The sequence below is a fragment of the Callorhinus ursinus genome, unplaced genomic scaffold (assembly GCF_003265705.2).
Source record: "Callorhinus ursinus isolate GAN/ISIS: 27379988/994484 unplaced genomic scaffold, GSC_fseal_2.0 scaffold75, whole genome shotgun sequence".
NCBI lineage: Eukaryota > Metazoa > Chordata > Mammalia > Carnivora > Otariidae > Callorhinus > Callorhinus ursinus.
In genome coordinates this window covers 138,569-156,702 of record NW_027397137.1, presented here as the reverse complement: position 1 = coordinate 156,702, position 18,134 = coordinate 138,569, and the positions used below count along the sequence as shown (strand labels likewise).

Sequence of the window (18,134 nt, the reverse complement as noted above, 5' to 3'; positions counted from 1 at the left end):
GTGTCTCTTACAGGAATGGTGAATAAGGCTTTCCTTTTTAGGAAGCGGAAGGCAAACAGAAGAGGTCTTTTGTTTCAAATTTCTTTAAAATTCCCCACCCTCTGGTCCCAGTTTGCATCATCAAAGCTTATGTGGGGGGGGGGGAGCGTGGGGGGGAGAGAAAGAAGAAACAGTGTGTCGTGTGATTTGCGCATAAGAGAGTAGGTCTGGACATCCTGCATCCCCCTCTCTCCCCCTCCTCTGTCCCCCCTGCTCCCCACCTACCCACGTCCTCCCTCCCTTCCTTCCTCTTCCCTCCTCTTCCCCTCCCTCTCCCCTCCCCTCCCTTCCCTTCCTTCTTTACCCTGGGCATGGGGTGGGAGAGTGCCAGCCAGCCCAGGAGGCAGAGACCAGAGCGTCTCAAATTTTAATGTGCTCACAAATAAATGCCTTCGGTCCTTGTTAGAGTCTCGGGTGAGCCTGAGATTCCGCATGTCCCGCAAGCCCCCAGCCACAGCTGCTGTGGGATGTTTTGAACAGAAAGGTGGGAGGAGGCATCAAGGATCAAGTGATGCACGTGGCCTAGCCATCTTGCTCTGGTGAGGGCGCAGCAGGGGCTGCTGACTGGATCTAACAGGCCTGGCCAGCTAGGGCAGCTGCTGGTGGCACCAGGACAGCCGGCCCTGCGCCCCTCAGACCAGCTACTCTAAAAGCTGCAGCTCTGCATCTTGGCTCTTGGGGATCTTCTGAGCTCAACCAGCTCTCATCAGGTTCTGGGAGATGGATTGAGGCGAGTGGAAAGGGGGAGAAGAAAACCGATGTCCAGCCTGTTGGGAGACCCTCATTAGATGGGGGCATGTGGGGAGGTACGAGGTACCCCCCTCAGGCTGGACACCAACTCAGCCCTGCCCGACTTCAAACTCCTTGGATCTGAGGGGGTTGGACAACGCTCGGGAAGGGCAATGAGGGTTCCACCAAGTGTTGTGCAGGGACAAAGGCAGCCCCAGACTGCACCTGAATGTCCAGGGGCGGGTCCCGGAGGCCCCATCTCTTGTCATACTGCCCTGGTGGTTCCAACCTATGCTTGCCTCTGAGAGCCACCGTCTCCGAGGTCACGTCCAGCTCTGCAGGTTTCTCTTTCCAAACTAGTCAAGCTGTCTTCCCTACAGTGGTTCAGGATGCTTGCTGAAAGGGCTGTTGCACCTCGTCTGATTTCCCATGGTGCTATGGAGGCTGCCCTGTGGCTGGAAAGCTCTCTGAATTCAGGGGTAGGGTCAGGTTCGCTTTGCCAGACCCAAAGCCTGGCCCAGCACCAGGTGTCCTGCAGGTACCGAATGCGTGTGGATAGGCTGGTGGGACGGACACATCACTGAGCAAGTACCGTGTAATGCACGACCCATCCTGACCGTTGGAGCTTCAAGACTGCAGGGATTTAGGATCTTCCCCTGATTAGTGAAGATAGGCAAAACTTTTGAGGCTTTAACCCAAAATATAAAAGCAAATGTACCATGCCATCAGTTTTTCTTTCTCCAAATACATAGAGAGTAAGAGACACAGGACATCACACAGGTAACCACAAAGATCCACCAGAGAGAAAAGACTAATTCTGATGGTCAAACAACTAACATTATCTGCACTTTCCCGTCATTATGATTACTCCATGCATTGATCCAGAGTGACAGAAACCATTCATACCTTTATGGTACATATTATAACTACCTAGAACCATCTTGGAGTCAAACAGTTTGGTTGACATGTGGTAGGCTGACCTTATTTAAAGAGCAGGAGAATAAGTCCGTTGAGGTTCATGGTGGGTAGACATCAGAGACCTGAGCTACGTTCTTCTCTAGGGAGCGTGGGCAACAAATCAGATGAAGTAGGCTCTCTTCTTTCATTTCAAAGTCTAGCCAGGCTCCAGAAGCCAGAACCTTCCCACCTCCCACTTAAGAATAACTAACTGCATGCTCCGGCTGTGGAATTATCCTGATCACTGACACAGAATGATGTTTCCTTGGCTCTAGCTGTCTCGCTCGGTTGTTCCCCTGCTCACGTTCCCCAGGTAATTTGAAAACACTGTTCCACTTTGCTTCCTGTAACTCTAGCCAGAGACCTGCAGGACAGTGAAGAGAGTCATTATTTCCATAACTGTCCACGAACAATTTTCTTACTTAAACCACATCTCTGACCCTCCCCCGGAAAACAACCCAAACTAAGAATATGTTTTCTTAGCAAACCTCAGTCAAATATCTTGGCCGGTTTGCCATTTTCTTTTAGCAGATTCCAGGAAACAGGGATGCAGGGGTGCCTTAGGAAGCCCCAGCTTGTGAGGTTCCAGACACAAACCTCTCATCCTGAGGAAGGGTAGCAAGGGGTCAGGTGCATGTTTGTTTGTTTTTTTTTTTTTCCTTTTTCTTCTAGTACACACAGAAGTATAAGTTCAGTCTTTCTTTTCCCTTCTTTTCTCTTAAGAAAACGATTGTTGGGGAAAAAAAGAAAACTATTAAAAACTGTACTCACGTGAGTTCTTGCTCCCTCTTTGATGCAGATGGTGAGAATTACTGGGAAACTTAGCTACTTATTTCTAATGCAAACAGTGATAGAATCTTGAGGCATCTCAGCAGACGCGACATGCTTCCTTGTGGGTTGCTGGCGCCGTGGACTGCAGGGAAGGGGAGGGCCCTGCCTGTCGCCCCTTCCCTATGAATTCCTGTCCCCAAATCTGGCATGGTTGTGTTGTTCCCCATGGTTTCCTAAGCAGGGACATTTTCTCTCCCAGGATCTGGGGTATCTAGGAATCCCTCTTTCGTTCAGACCATCAGACTGTGAAACCAGGGTCTAAGGGACTGAGCTGTTTCACTTCCTATCCTACCGTCAAAGTGCGAGATCTCCAGTGGCAGCAAGAAAATGTGTGACTCAGTTGCCTATTTTGTCATCGTTCCCCTCCCCCGCCATGAGGGGCCACCACACATGGAACCCACCACCTTCTGAGACCAGTTATAGTTTGGGAGCCTCAGCAAATAAAACTCCGAATGGAAGCAAAACAGCACTGTTGCCTCTTTCTCAACCAAAGACTCGTAAGGGGTCGCGGACGGCGCAGCCCACTTCCCCTGGGAACCTACTGTGAGGAAAGAAGGAGTCCCTGCAGAGGGGGTTGCCCTACCCAGAATTCACATCAGTTTCTGGGATGCTCTTCAAGTAAACTCCTTCCTCCTCTCCCCTAAACTCTCACTGAGCAAATGGCACGGGTGAGGCTTCGTGTTCATGCAAGGCAGCAAAAGCGGCACGTGTTTGTGCCCGAACAGGGACGAACCATCTTTGGGATGATGAGCAGTCCTGTCTGGGAAGTTACCTCAGAACTGTCCTCATGGCTCATGGCCACTATTTTTGCATGTCGGACCACTGGATTAAAATCAGAATAAGGACAGGAGGTCTTTGGAGGGGATCGCGGTGGGGCCAGGGCTCCTGCCACGCACCCACGCTCCGCGTCTCAGTGAGTGGCACCACCCAGTTCCACCCGAGCCCTATCCCTGAGACCGTCTCCTTCACACATCTCTGACCCATCTCTAACTGAATTCCGATCGCTCCCTTTTTTTTTCTTTTTTTAAGTTTTTATTAAAGTACAATTAACGTGCAGTGTTATATTCATTTCAGGTATACAATATAATGACTTGACAATTTTATATATGTTGCTCAGTGCTCATCACAAGTGTACTCTTAATCCCCTCCATCTTTTTTTCTTTTAAAGTCCTACATATCTTCAAAATACATCCACTTCTCCCCAGCTCCATTGCTCCACCCAACGTAGATTACTGAAATAGCCATCCATCTGGTCTAAGCGTAGCATAGTGTCGTGTAGTTGTTAAGTGTGTGACTTTGCAGCCAGATAGGCTAGTTGGAATACTGGCTATTGATTCTCTCTTTGTTTTAGTTTCTTCGTGGTTAAAATGAGGATCATAATGCCACCTGCTTCATCAGATACCTCATTTAAACACATATGAGTATGCCAGATGCATACTCATGCAAATCAACCAATACTAGTTGTCATTATTATTACCCACTCTGGCCTCCTCTCATCTGGCCTTCCCTGTGCACCCGGAATACTCATTCAAATGCTTTACATAAAGCCATTGTATGGCTCCTCCTTGCACTTAGGATACAGATAAAAGTCTTGAACTCACCTACCAGGGATTGCTCCAGGTGGTTCTCACCTACCCCTCCAGTCCTGCCCCACAACTCACTCCCCTACTTCTTCTCCAGGCTTCACCCTCATGGCTTCCAGACCTTGTGCTCACCGCTGCCTTCACCATGGGCATTTCTCTGCACTTGCATTTTCTCCGATTGGGAATCACCTTCCCTCCCTTCTTTGTCAACATAACTCCTGCGCATCATTTATTTCTTAGTTCAAGTGCCACTTCTTCAGGGAGGACTTCTGTGACTCCTCTTACTTGGCTCATTTCCATGTGGGAGGCTTTTATTTGTGTGTAAGATTCTTAATAACGTCCATGACCCCCATGTGAGGAGTACGAGGGACTGGCCTGACGCCTGGCAGGTAGCAGGGACTCAAGATTACCCTATTGCATGAGAGTTTAATGAGACAACAATGCCCTTCCCATCACTTCCAGCCTCCAACAGTTCCCTGTAATCACCTTACCAGCCTGGGAATTGATGGACAGAGTAGAAACTCTTCCTTTTAGGCTATTGTTTTCAAGCTCCTATTGGCGTTTCAAGCTTTGGTTGGAGGGGAGAGAAATGGTCACGAGCAGGTGGAGTGTCATGGTTCCCTGTACTCATTCCCGTCATTACCCTACCAGACCCTCACAAAGACTCAACTGGCAGATGGGGTCATGAGTCTCCCCACTTGCCAGTGGGTAAACAGAGGGCCCAAGAGGTTGCTCTGTCCAGGATCATACAGCTAGTGAGTGACAGAGCTAGGGTGAGACAGACGCCTTAGGAACCTAGCTGTGCTCCAGCATCTGGTTGCAGCCGTAACCCAGACGAGGACAGGTGACAACAGTACAGAGGAAGGAGGTCTGCCCCTTGTACTTCTCATTCTCTTCTTTGTCCTGGAGAAGTCCATCCATTTTATTTCCTATTTGTCACAAGTTGGGTTGCCTGGCAGCACACTCTGAGATGGACTTTAGGGTAGAGGATGTTTATGAAAGCATGACCTTGGGATGGACACCAGAAGAAGGGAAGGGAAGAAAAGCATGGTTGGACTGGAGGAGAAGGTGAGGACAGGCAGCCCCAGCTGACCCAATGGGGAGCTTGGGAGCTAAAACGGCCAAAAGCTGGGCCTTTATACGCCCTTCTCCATCCATCATTGGTTGTGGGTCATCTCTCTGTGACTGAGGCCATGCAAGGAGGGCTGGTAGCTGGTAACCATATAGCCTCCATTGAAGGGGAATCTGGGCAGGGCATCACATCATCATGTCTACCTGTTTTTTCTGCCTGATTTATGGTTTTGCCCGTTCTCTAACTCTTTCCCTGCTGTTCAGTCACTCATCAGTCTGGAAGGAATTTTCCTGAATGAGTCTCTAGTGATATGTGCCTATGATCCTGGGGTGGCTATGTGTCTGAGTGTGTGGGATTTTTGATCTATGATACCTGACACTAGAGTTGTTGCTGGGCTTAAGGAATTAAAACCAAAGAAAGAACAAAAGCAAAAGGAACTTACCTCTCCTTTTTCATTAGAGGCTTTATATTCTAACCCATAATCCATATTCTTACGAGGATAATTTCTACAAAGCTGAATAATTACATAACGCACATCCTTGCGAAAGGCCCAGCTGTGAGAGGACCCATGCCCCATGGACCTTGCTTCTGCTTGGCCCTTTGCCCTTCTCAGAGGGCTTCCGCATGTACTTAATTTCTCATATCAAGGCAGGCACAGCAGATATCAATCCCTTCCCCAACCTGAGAGGACTTGCAGAGGTCGGTACCATGCTCAAGACCATGGCACCAACTCACGGCAGAACCAGGAGGAAAACAATGGATCTCTCAACACTCAGAGCTTTTCACTCTTCCACGTTTTAGGGAGAGCAAGGTCAGTCACAGGGAGAATATACTTTTGTGTGATAGTTTACTTTCTGTGCAAATATCTTGATTCCTTTTATTGTCTAATTAGATCACTCAGGCTTTAAACTTGTGAAAATTTTCTTTCTTTTGGTGTTCAGAAGAGTCCAGTTTTTTGACACGTTGTACCCGTAAACCTCAAGGGAGCCAGAAATTGTAGACACCAGCAGAAGTGAGCAAATAGCTCAGTGGAGGTTTATTAATGTATGATCATTAGGTCATTATAATAATAATAATAATTATAGTAATACTAGTAATCACGATTTTTTTTTTTTGTCTTTCTGGAAAGACAGGCTCTAGTCTCAGTTGAGTGAATCTTTAAGTTGGCTCTTACTTATTTTGTCTCACTTATTCTCTACTCTCTTGCACTCCCAATCTGAAAAGATGTCTATAAACCTGTTCCCCAGTCTATGTTTTCAGACAGTCTGAAGATTATTTCAACCGGGCTAAAGACTGATTTTAATTTTCCACAAGTAGATACAAGCTCACAACAGCTTAGCAAGCTGGCAACTCCTGTGACTTGGGACTGCTCTTTTTTGTCCCTCCCTGTTCTTTCCTGCCAGCAGGCTCCTAATCTCTCTTGGCATTAGGACTCCGTCTCTTGCTGGGGGACCTGTACCGGTGGACACACTCAGCCAATGACCCTGAGACGGACTCAGCATAAGCACGGCCCCTCGTGAGTCAAGCTTCTGGAGTAAGTGAACAAACACGGGCCTGGAAACCCGGAACTGGGCATTGTTTAAGGACTATCACCTGTTCCGTGGTTCTCTTTGTACCCTGGGGCTGGCTGGGCTGTAGAGTGCATGTCTCATCCAGAACCACACAAAGGCCAACATTTTATCAACTCTCAACAGCCAAGTAAACACTTGATTCACTTACTTTTTCCTGGCTTTGCTCTACTTGATAACAGAGGAAGTGTCCTGGGGAGAGAGAGTGATGACAATGTCAGCAGAAATAACTGTTCTGGGCTCACTTGTGGCAGGCGTAGTGTGCACAGAGCTTACACGCGCTGCAGGGCCATTTTCACGGGTGGGAAAAGGCATTTCTTACCCAAGTCAACTGTGGCCTCTTTCACTGTGTAAAGCTGTTGCATTTGAATTCACTGAGGTTGAGGAAGGGACTATTTGATTATTAGGAAGTGGGAAAGACTGAACAGAAGGATTGTTTCACAGCCTAAGTTACCAAGACTGTCAGATTAAAAGGGCTGATTCTTTAATCTTCATGCAATCCCTGTCATTCTTGAAAAACCGTCTTAACTTTACTATGTTTTGGGGGTATTTATGAGGTGAGCATGTCTCAAGAAAATGCAAGGCCAATACTCTGTAATTATAAATATTATTATAAATATATTGATGACAAGGTATTATAGTAGATGGCCTAGTGCTTCACAGAGACCTTTTAATCCCAGATTCTGTTTCTATTTCATGATCATTTTGGGGAAGTGGGGAGTTTGAGGTGGGAAAATGAAAAGGAATTTGAGAAGATGGTTGTGGAGGGACTGTCCCCTCCCTGCCAGCTCAGGGACTCCTGTGATTCAACCCATGTTATACCAGTGAGTAAGAGTCAGTGAGGTGGTCATTGAGTAGCAAATTTGGAGACACAAACCCTGGTAATAAGGAGCTGAAATTTTCTCCCAGGGCAAAAGACCTGACATCTGCTCTGAGAGATGTTCTGAGGCTATCAGAAAGTGGGGAGCAAGTCAGCGTGAGAAGCAGGGTGAATACAACTTCATACCTTCATGATCCTACTAGAAACAAGTTCACCTAAAGAATCTGATCCTTCTGGTCTACCTGGTTCTGATGAGAAGAGGGTTTTCTGTAAGATGCTTTGGAGAGCCCGAGTGCTCAAGATCAAAGGTAATGCAGGTGAGTTGGGTGAGGGTGATCACCATATCTTGTTGGGGTAGTGATCAAGCCTTGCCAAGAAATCTTTGCAAACTCTGAAAAGTTAGAGCAAAAGGGGTAATAATTAATGGTCTCCTGTGTTTGTTGGAATAAAAAGCTTAATAAATGCCCTTTCAAATCATAATGATTATTCATTCCGTCAATATTTGTTTAGCACTTACTGGTGCCAGGAATGATCTAGGCATTAGGGATAAAATAGTGATGAAAGGGGTGTCTTTGCCCTCACTGAGCTAGTGCATTGCTCCATGGATAGCAGTTAACTGAAGATGTGGCCACAACAGAAAATGGTGTGCACTTTTCTGGAACCCTACCAGGCTTCAAACCTTTTGGTAGAGAACATAATAGATCTCAATATGAGACTTCTTATGCTTAACTACTCGTACAACATCAAGGGTCAAGATGTAACAGTGAAGACTCAGCATCAGATATGTCCGTTTAAGCCTAGTGACCTCTCGGAGGCTAAGACTCTTGCCTCAAGGGAATGGGAATTCTTGGTCACTCCAGGGACACCTCAGGCTCTACCAGAGTTGTATTTGGAGCAGCAGTGACTGTTGATGACTTCATGTCTCTGTTCTTGGCTGGGGCTTGTTGCCTTTGGCCCTTGGTCTAGGTTCTGCCCACATGTGTCCTCTGGCTGAAGTTCTGATGATCACATGAAGCACTTTTCCTCAGAGGCAAAAACAGAGTTGTTGGTTAGTTAGCAGAGCTGTTGGTTAGTGGGCTGGTAGACCACTAGCAAAGATGCTGGCTGTGACTTAAAGCACCAAGAGTGGCCCCCAAACCCTCCTTTATGAAAACCGATGAGGGTCCTTGGGGAAAAAGAACAAGAGATTTATGGCAGGGAATCTGCAACTCTGGGCAAAGATACACCTGGAAGCAAAACACAGGCATAACTGCCAGGAACCAGGTCTGCTGGGAACTGCTGGGGAAAGGGCCAGTCAGGAGCACCTGGTCAGGAAGCCAAGGACAGGAAGCCTCTGCGTTTCAAGGTTCTGTAGCCTGGAAAAGAAGGAGCATGGTTACTACAAGGACTATGTGTTCCATACCCCTTTCCCAAGGAGGACAAGTTATCTGACTGCCCTGCATGCTCTTCTAAGGATAATAGATCAAAAGAGTGGAACTTTGGATCTACCCAGAAAATCTAGAATATGCGGCTGTCACGTTGTGGGTGAGGTGATGCTCCCTCCCCACCCCACGTGGAGGGATATCTATTATGTATTTTTGCCTTTGTCTTCCTCTTTTTTCTTATTTACTAATTGCTTGAAAACATGGGCAGGTATGAGTGGCATTATTTTTCCTATTTATAGTTACACTTCATATTGTTCACATACACCTTAAAAGAAAGATGAAAAATCTATCTTCCCCTGTGTATATTTGTAAGTTAGAACCTAAATGTTTTCATCATAAGTTTGAAAAGTTCTATTTCTTGGCAATAAATAAAACAAATACATAATAATCTATAAGATGATGATCGATTATGATTAGAGTATATGTTATGTGACTTGATAAAATAAGTTTTAACTATTTTATTCAAGAAAAACCACCAACTATAAAAGGAATCTCATAACATTTTTCTCTGCACACTTTACATAATGTATCTTGAAGAATTTGCTCATTCCACAAAGCGTTCTACTTATATGCAAGAACACATAAGAATGACCTGACTGCTTTGGCCGTTCTATATTCAGAATATCACAATACAGGTCAATACACCATTTCTAATACCCCACTTCACCATTAACAGAAATATCTATCTATCAGACTGGGAAAGACAGGAAGTCCTATGGCTCAATGGTCTTTGTTTAATCATTGAAATAGTCTTTTTTATGATGCCATAGCTGTATTTCAGCCAAGGGCAATGAACCACAGTAATATTTGAAGTGGGTGAGGGACACCAATTTTTATAGTGGGAAAGGACTATCCTGAATGAAGGTTCACTCTCAGACAGATACATCTTAGGTAAGGGTACCGTCTTAGCATCAGTCTTTGGAAAACAAACTCGGAGAGCTGGATGGAGAAGTTTACTGGGAGTGTTCTGGGGAGATCTACATCTAAGGAAGTGAGGAAGACAAGAGTGAGCAGCAGGAAAGGCTGATACTCAACAGCTACAATTGAATTGATACTTCTTGTCCCCTTTCCACTGCCCAGTCTAGATTCCCTCCTTCTCACCTATACGTCTGCTGGTGTAGACAGACCACCTGATAAGATGATCCAGACTCTCATCTCTGACGAACCTAAGTCCCTGGGTACCATACCCATTTAGGTCATGGCTGCTGTACTTCTAACATTGAAACTGAGCAGAAGAGCATCAGGAGATGCCCTAGTTTGTTATCCAAGTGCCACACAAATTTTTTTCCTGTGCCCACTGTGTAGTAACAGCACTATCATCTCCTGAAGACCAGGACTTACCACTGGCAGTATGGCACCCCCTTTCCTCACCTGCTGGCCCCTAGGCATAAGGAAGTTACTGGATGGCAGCCATAGCTTAAGTTTCAGTGAGGCTCTTCATATCCCCCGGGAGAAGCATTTCGACACTCTGGGAACTAGGACCTCTAGACCCAGAAATCCTCAAACTGTATAGTGATGGTAAGAGCAGGGCCATTCTACTCCCAGCCTCTGGTCCCCAGACTCAGATTTTGGAACTGTGTTGGACAGAGCGCCATATGATGGTCATTAGTTAGTGTGTACCACGTCCTGCATGATGGCACTCTATCCCTGCAGCATATCCTCTGTAAGTCTGTGCCTCAACTTCAGGAGACCATTCCACTGTCTGTCAGGCCAGTGGCTTCTGGGTGGCTGCTGTATAGGATGGACAGCACTGCCTTTGTTTGCAATCCTGGCTTTATGGATCAAACATTCTATAAGTCCTCAGATAGTGGGACTTGCTGGGGCCCTGTGGGCATGAAAGGTGAACCCATACTTGCAACATATGTGTATGCCTGAAAATGAAATGATTGCTTATGTGCAAATATCTCCAGGAAATTTTGCCGTCTAGTTGGTTTTACCTTCTGTGCATGTTGTTTAAGTCCAAGCCTCTGGCTGCCTGTGATTTTCCTAAGTGTGAGCCAGAGAAAGTTCTGGAATAGTCAGTGAGGTTAATGTTTTATATTAACTTGCTTTCAAACTGGGGCATGTTTACTCCCAGGGCACATAGCCCTCCTTGAGGCAACATGAAACCACGGGTACAGCTTCCCGGGGCATCAATTTTTTGAGGTTTTGGGCAATCACTAATTCTATATTTAATATAAAATAGACATCAGTATATGGAGTAGGACATAAAATTTTCATGAATTATTAGGGTAAATACAAGACTTCAAAGACATCCCATGCTCATTATGGGACAACTCCAAGCTATCCTTCCAGACCCTGGGTGTCTATTCACCCTCCTTTACAGCAGGAGGTACTCAGTAGAAAATTCTAAGAAATGCTGCCCTGTATACACCAAAGGCCTTGCTAAACTTGGCCTACTATCAGTGATCCCTGGTTTACCCAAGTCACAGGAAGCTAGACTTATGATAAGGTGGCATTTGGGGTACTGTGGAGATTTAGTTCCAAGTGGGGTACAGAGTCACAGATTCCAGAACTCTTGGAGCCACCTGGGGCCTCCTGGAGGGACTTGGTCTCCAGAACCATCTACGTTATGTGGGAGACCACTCCAGGCAAACCCCTGGTATGGACTTGCCTTTGAGGCTGAGCTGGGGGATGAGCCTAGCCTCCTGACCGCCTGGCATCTACCTGCGGCCCTCCAAATAGTATGGGCACATGAGTTGGGCTTCACTTTGGCACTTGTTATTCTAGCCGAGTCCTGAGCTCGAGCATGTTCTATGCTAAACACAACACCTAAAATACATTCTCAATTACATACCTAAAATGCAGCCTTAGGAGAATATACTGCATGAGATTTGCATTATGTAGATATCTTGAAGTATTGGAGAGTGTTCACTGTCAGGGGTATTTGAGATCGTGTGCCCATGGAAGCCTGGCATTGACTCATGGATCCTGCAGTGCAAACCCACAGTCTTTTGTAGAAGGAAGGGAGGAGGACCCTGAGCTCAGAAATTTCAGTAATCCACTCTCTTTTAATCAGGAACCCCCACTTTCACACAGTCTGTCTGCCAGTGAAAACGAGAAGGCAGTGAAGAATCAGGTTTGGGCTGGTATTTCCTGGAGTTCTCTTTCTGGGCTTCTGACTTCACAGTTTCCTGGCTGTGCGATCTTGGGCAATATTCCCATATTCCCATCACCCACCCTAAGCCTCCCTTCCTGCATCTGTAAGGTGGGAAAACATGCATACGAATAGTAATAATAACTGCCACCAGAATTAATAAAATGGGTGTATGTGAATCCTTAGCAGCATGCTCAGCACTTTGGAAGTGATCGATAAATCTGAGATTTCACTTTTTACTTGATCACAGCTTCTGGCTGCCGGGATCAGAAGGTTGGCGGAAGTAAAGAAACGAGTAAGAACAAGTATACTACCCAGGTGAGTGCCTGTGCCCGCTAGTCTCTGAGGTCCTGTGGGTGTCTGGGGAGGCTGTTAGACTGGGTGGGGCCCCAGAAAAGTTTGGGCGGGAGCAAGGATTCAAAGATGAACAGGTGTTCCTGACCTCAAGGGACTCAGGTATTGAGAGGAAAGAAACATGTCCTAAAGGAGGAATGACTTTGGAGTTGAGCATATTCTAAACAAGAGGCTTGTAGAAGGCACTAAGAGAGGCAGGGAGAGGAATTCACTGCACAACCTGGGAGGCAGAAGGTGAACTTGAGTGTGAGGAGTGCAAAAGCTCAGGATTGCGGAGCGGTGTGGGAGGCGGGCAGCGAAGAGAGGACTAGAGGAGAGTCAGAAGAGGTGCCTGAAGGGTGAGGCTGGTATTTGAAAGGGAGTAGAGCTCTCAGCAGGCACCAGGCTTCTCCATGGGTGGGAGGGATGGGATTGGGGTGGCTGGCCCAGGCAGGAGACAAATGTGCAGACAGCCTAATAAGCTGGGTCAGGGTAGGCTTTGAACAGGTGGCAGGGCTAGGGCACAGTGCTGGATTGAGTCCATCTCAGGGGCTGACATAACATAACATAGATCATCCTAGGACCAAGGTCCTGCTGAGAGGCCCCCAGTGACTCTAGAAATCCTAGAGCGCATGAACCAAGTACCCAATTTTGAACTAATCTCCATAGAGCCCACGTTGCCTCCAAATACCTCTCTTTTTGTAAATCAAGCTCCCTGGGACTTGACTAAAGCATGAAAGATTGAAGGTGACATTGTGATTGATAATGATAATTCCTGGACCTGGAGAAGCAGGGTATAAAGCATGGGCTTGGTGCGGGAGTGATGCTGCTGGGATGTCAGGACAGTCCAGCTCCAGAAATGACATCTCATGAGTACAGTGAAGTCTGGGTATGACGTCAGAGCAGATCGACCAGCTGTGGGTATGACGTCAGAGCAGATCGACCAGCTGTGGGTATGACGTCAGAGCAGATCGACCAGCTGGAAGGCTGGACAAGCAGGGAACAGACCAAGAGGGCCTTACAGTCTCACTCCCCAAAATGCAGTCTGTGCAACAAGCTGCATGGTCATGTCCTGGGAGCTTCCGGAGATGCAATCTCAGGCCAAGTTGCTGTGTAGCATCTGAGATTCTCTTCATGGTTGAAAGACACCTTCTTTGGCTTCAAGCATCATGTCCTCAAAGGCTGTTATAGAAGCCAGGGAATAGGGGCTGAGGTATGGTGTCCTAGGGCTGCCATGACAAAGTACCACAGACTGGGGGCTTCAGCAACAGAAACTTACTGACCCACAGCTCTGGAGGCTGGTGGTTCGAGATTGAGGGGTCAGCAGGCAGGGTTGGTGTCTGCTGAGGCTTCTCTCCTTGCTCATAGATACTCCCTTTTCCACGTGTCCTCATGTCATCTTCTCTCCGCGTATCTGTGACCTAATCTCCTCTTATTAGGATAGCAGTCCTATTAGACTAGGGCCTCTCTAATGACCTCATTTTAACTTAATTACCTCTTTAAAGACTGTGCCTCCAAATACTGTCACATTCCAAGTACTAGGGGTTAGGATTTCAGCATAAGAATTTGGGGGTGGGGACAGTTCAGCCCCAGACAGGTGGACAGGGAACACAGAGCTCTCTTTGCTTGCCTCTTTTCTTCTATCAGGGAGGAAAATTCTCTCCCAGATTCCCTCCAGCAGATTCCCTCATGGCATGTCTGGAACTGGGTCATATGGTCACCCAAACTGTGAAGGCCTTTGAAAAAGAGAGCAACTGCCTTCTTTGACCTTTATAGCGAGAGGGCTCACTGGAGGAGTGAGTTGGTAAAAAGGTCTAAGAAGGGGACTCAAGCAGGTCCTTCCCTAACTGCTTTGTGACCTTGAGGATACCACTTAAGCTTAGTTTCTTTTATGGTGAAATGAAGGGGTTGAATTGGAAGAGATTTAAGGTCTCTTTCAGTGCAAAGGAATTTATTCTAGAAACCTAAACCCCGTTGGCATGCCCAACATGCATGTGCAAAAGGCCAACTAATTCAGGGCAGTCCCTGACTTGGGAGTTTGAAATACTTGGGAGCTGGTTGATCTGCTTGGATGATTTCTTTTCCCTGGGACTGTGTAATCAGAAGTGTGTCTGGAGCATTTGGGCTTGTAGGCAATTCAGGGGCCACTGATTAAAGTACCAGGTTGGACGTCTGAAGTAGAGCCCAGCTGCTAATAGTCAGTGCGGTTGTGTTATTAACCCAGTTGCCTTGGGGAAGGTTATGTGGGACTGGAAAAGTCAAATGGTGGGTGAACAGAGAAAGAGGCTATGTTTAAATGGAGCTTCATGGGTATTGGGGAAGGAGGCGTGTGGTGTATTTACGGATCTCCTTTCTTTCTTTCTCTTCCCTTCTCTCAATCCACTTCTAGGTGAACTGTTACATCTGCCCTGGAAGCAATGGTTTATGGGGTCAGGCTCCAGGATTAACAAACAGATTTGAATATCACCTCAGTCACTTACCAGCTGGCCAACGTTGGACAGTTTGCTAAGCTCCAGATTTGAGCTTCAGGTCCACCATCTGTAAAATGGTGCAATGGTATTTCATAGGAGTGTTTGATGATGAAGTTACTTGATGTGTGTGTGGCATAAGGCCTAAAATTGAGGCTTAATATTATGTGCTGACTTAAATCTGTTCAAATCAGGGAAGCCTCAAATGGCCTAACCTCTAGTCCCTCCCCATTCTGTTCCTGCAGATAAGGTCCTCCTAAGAAGCATCACTTCTTATCAAGGGGACCAGGTGCAGTTCTTGCTTCTCCCTGAGTAGCGGGCTTCACTCAGTTCTCTGCCAGCTCACAGAACTCTTTGAGCAAGGCAATCACGTCCTGATGCCTATCCACTGATGTCAGTGGGGTATTCAAATCTCCTGCTATTATTGGATTGCTGTCAATTCCTTCCTTTAGGTCTGTTAATACTTGCTTACATGTAAGCCTCATGGTAACCACAAAGCCAAAATCTATAGTAAATACACAAAAGATAGAGAGAAAAGAACTTAAGTATACCACTAAAGTATGTCATAAAACCACAGAGTAAGAGAGCATGAGAAGAAAGGAACAGAAGAGGAACTATTTAAAAAGATCAGAATTTTCTCTATCGTCTTTTTAGTCTCTATTTCATTTTTTCCCTGCTTTTATCTTTGTTCTTTATTTCCTTTTACTAACCTTGAGCTTCATTTGTTCTTTTTCTAGTTCCTTGAGGTATAAAATTAGGTTGCTAACTTGAGACTTTGTTTCTTGCCGTAGGCATTTTTTGCTATGAACTTCCCTCAGAACTGCTTTTGCTACATCTCGAAAATTTGGTATGTTCTATTTCCATTTTCATTTGTGTCAAGGTATTTCTTTTTTTTTTTTTTTAAGATTGTGTTTATCAGAGAGAGAGAGAGAAAGAGCGCACAAGCAGGGGCAGCGGCAGAGGAAGAGGGAGAAACAGGCTCCCCACTGAGCAAGGAGCCCGATGCGGGACTCAATCCCAGGACGCTGGGATCATGACCTGAGCTGAAGGCAGACGCTTAACCGACTGAGCCACCCGGGCGTCCCTGTGGCTAGGTATTTCTTGATTTTCTTTTTGATTTCTTCAGTGACCCACTGGTCGTTGAGTAGCGTGTTGTTCCATCTCTACATATTTGTGATTTTTAGTCTTCTTTGTGTAATTAAATTCTAGTTTTGTATCACTGTCATCAGAAAACATGTTTGATATGATTTAATCCCCTTAAATTTATTAAGACTTATTTTGTGGCCTAACATATGATCTATCCGGCAGAATGTTCCATGTGCACTGAAGAAGAATGTATTTCTGTTGCTTTTGGATGGAATGCTTTGTATATATCTGTTAAGTCCGTCTGGTCTGATGTGTCATTTAGGGCCAATGTTTCTTTATTGTTTTTTTTTTTTTTTTTTTTTTTTTTGTCTGGATGACCTATTGCTGTAAGTGGGGTATTAAAGTCCTCTACTATTACTGTATTGCTGTCAATTTCTTTCCTTAAGTCTGTTATAATATTTGTTTTCTATGTTTAAGTGATCCTATATTGGGTGCATAAATATTTATAAGTGTTATATCTTCTTGTGGGATTGACCCTTTTATCACCCATCTTTGTTTCTTATTACAGTGTTTAAAGTCTATTTAGTCTGATATAAATATAGCTATTCTAGCATTTTTGCTTTCCCATTTGCATTGAAAATCTTTCTCCATCCTTTCCCTTTCAGTCTCTGTGTGTCCCTACATCTGAAGGGAGCCTCTTATGGGCAGTATATAGATGGATCTTGATGCTTTTTTTCCCATTCAGCTACTCTACATTTTTTAATTGAAAAATTTAGTCCTTTTACATTAAAGTTATTATTAATAAGCATGTTATCTATTTCCACCGTGTTACTTGTTCATGGGTTGAAATGATAAATGTTGTTAAAATGTCCATACCACCAAAAGCAATCCACAGGTTCAATGTAGTCCCTATCAAAATTCCAAAGGCATTTTTCAAAGAAATAGAACAAATAATCCCAAATTTGTATGGAACCACAAGAAACTCTGAATCATCAAAAAAAAAAAATCTTGAGGAAGAAGAACAAAGCTATAGGCATATTGCATCTTGATTTCAAACTATATTACAAAGCTATAGTAATTAAAACAGTATGGTATCGGCATAAAAACAGACATGAAGATCAATGGAACAAAATCAAGAGTCCAGAAATATGCCCATACATATGTGGTCAGTTAATCTATGACAAAGGAGCCAAGCATATACAATGGGGAAAAGACAGTCTCTTCAATAAATGGTGTTGGGAAAACTTGACAACCACATGCAAAAGAATGAAACTGGACCAATATCTTACACCAATTATAAAAATTAACTCAAAATGGATTAAAAACTAGAACATAAGACCAAAAACCATAAAACTTCTAGAAGAAAACATAAGCTGTAAGCTTCTTGACATGTGTCTTTGTAAAGATTTTTTGAATCTGACACCAAAAGCAAAAATAAATAAGTGGAACTGCATCATACTAAAAGGCTTCTACGCATCAAAGAAAACCATCAACAAAATAAAAAGGCAACCTACTAAGTGGGAGAAAATATTTGCAAATTGTATATCTAATAAGGGGCTAATATCCAAAATACATGAAGAACTCATACAACTCTATACAAACAAAAATAATCCAATTAAAAGATGGGCAAAAGATCTGAATAGACATTTTCCAAAGAAGACATATAGATGGCCAACAGGTACATGAAAATATGCCCAATATTATTAACTATTACAGAAATGCAAATCAAAACCACAATGAGATATCTTCTCACACCAGTTAAAATGTCTATTATCAAAAAGACGAGAAATAACAAATGTTGTAGGAGATGTGAAGAAAAGGGAACACTTATGTGTTATTGGTGGGAATGTAAATTGGTGTAGCTATTATGGAAAACTGTATGCATATTTCAAAACAAAATTAAAAATAGAAGTCCCATGTGATCCAGCAATTTTACTATTGGGAATTTGTCCAAAGAAAACAAAAACGCTAACTTGAAAAAATATCTGTACCCCCATGTTCATTGCAGCATTATTTACAATAGCCAAGATATGAAAACAACCTAATTGTCCAGAAATGAATGAATGAATAAAAAAATTGTGGTTTCTATCTATCATCTATCTATCTATCTATCTATCTATCTATCTA

General features: G+C 44.7%; 1 long non-coding RNA gene across 6 annotated transcripts; it reads left to right on the top strand.

Moving 5' to 3' along the window:
- Window positions 1-5,876: 5,876 nt before the first annotated feature.
- On the top strand, window positions 5,877-16,807 carry LOC141371516 (uncharacterized). 6 transcript variants are annotated; one of them, XR_012376518.1, is made up of 6 exons: window positions 5,877-6,022; window positions 6,615-6,745; window positions 7,689-7,907; window positions 12,371-12,438; window positions 14,843-15,009; window positions 15,827-16,807. It is a non-coding gene; the product is annotated as an uncharacterized lncRNA (long non-coding RNA). The 6 variants fall into 6 exon arrangements; XR_012376520.1 differs by having other exon boundaries at window positions 6,642-6,745; window positions 7,689-7,916; window positions 15,827-16,806; XR_012376517.1 differs by having other exon boundaries at window positions 6,618-6,745; window positions 7,689-7,916; window positions 15,827-16,806.
- Window positions 16,808-18,134: the final 1,327 nt, after the last annotated feature.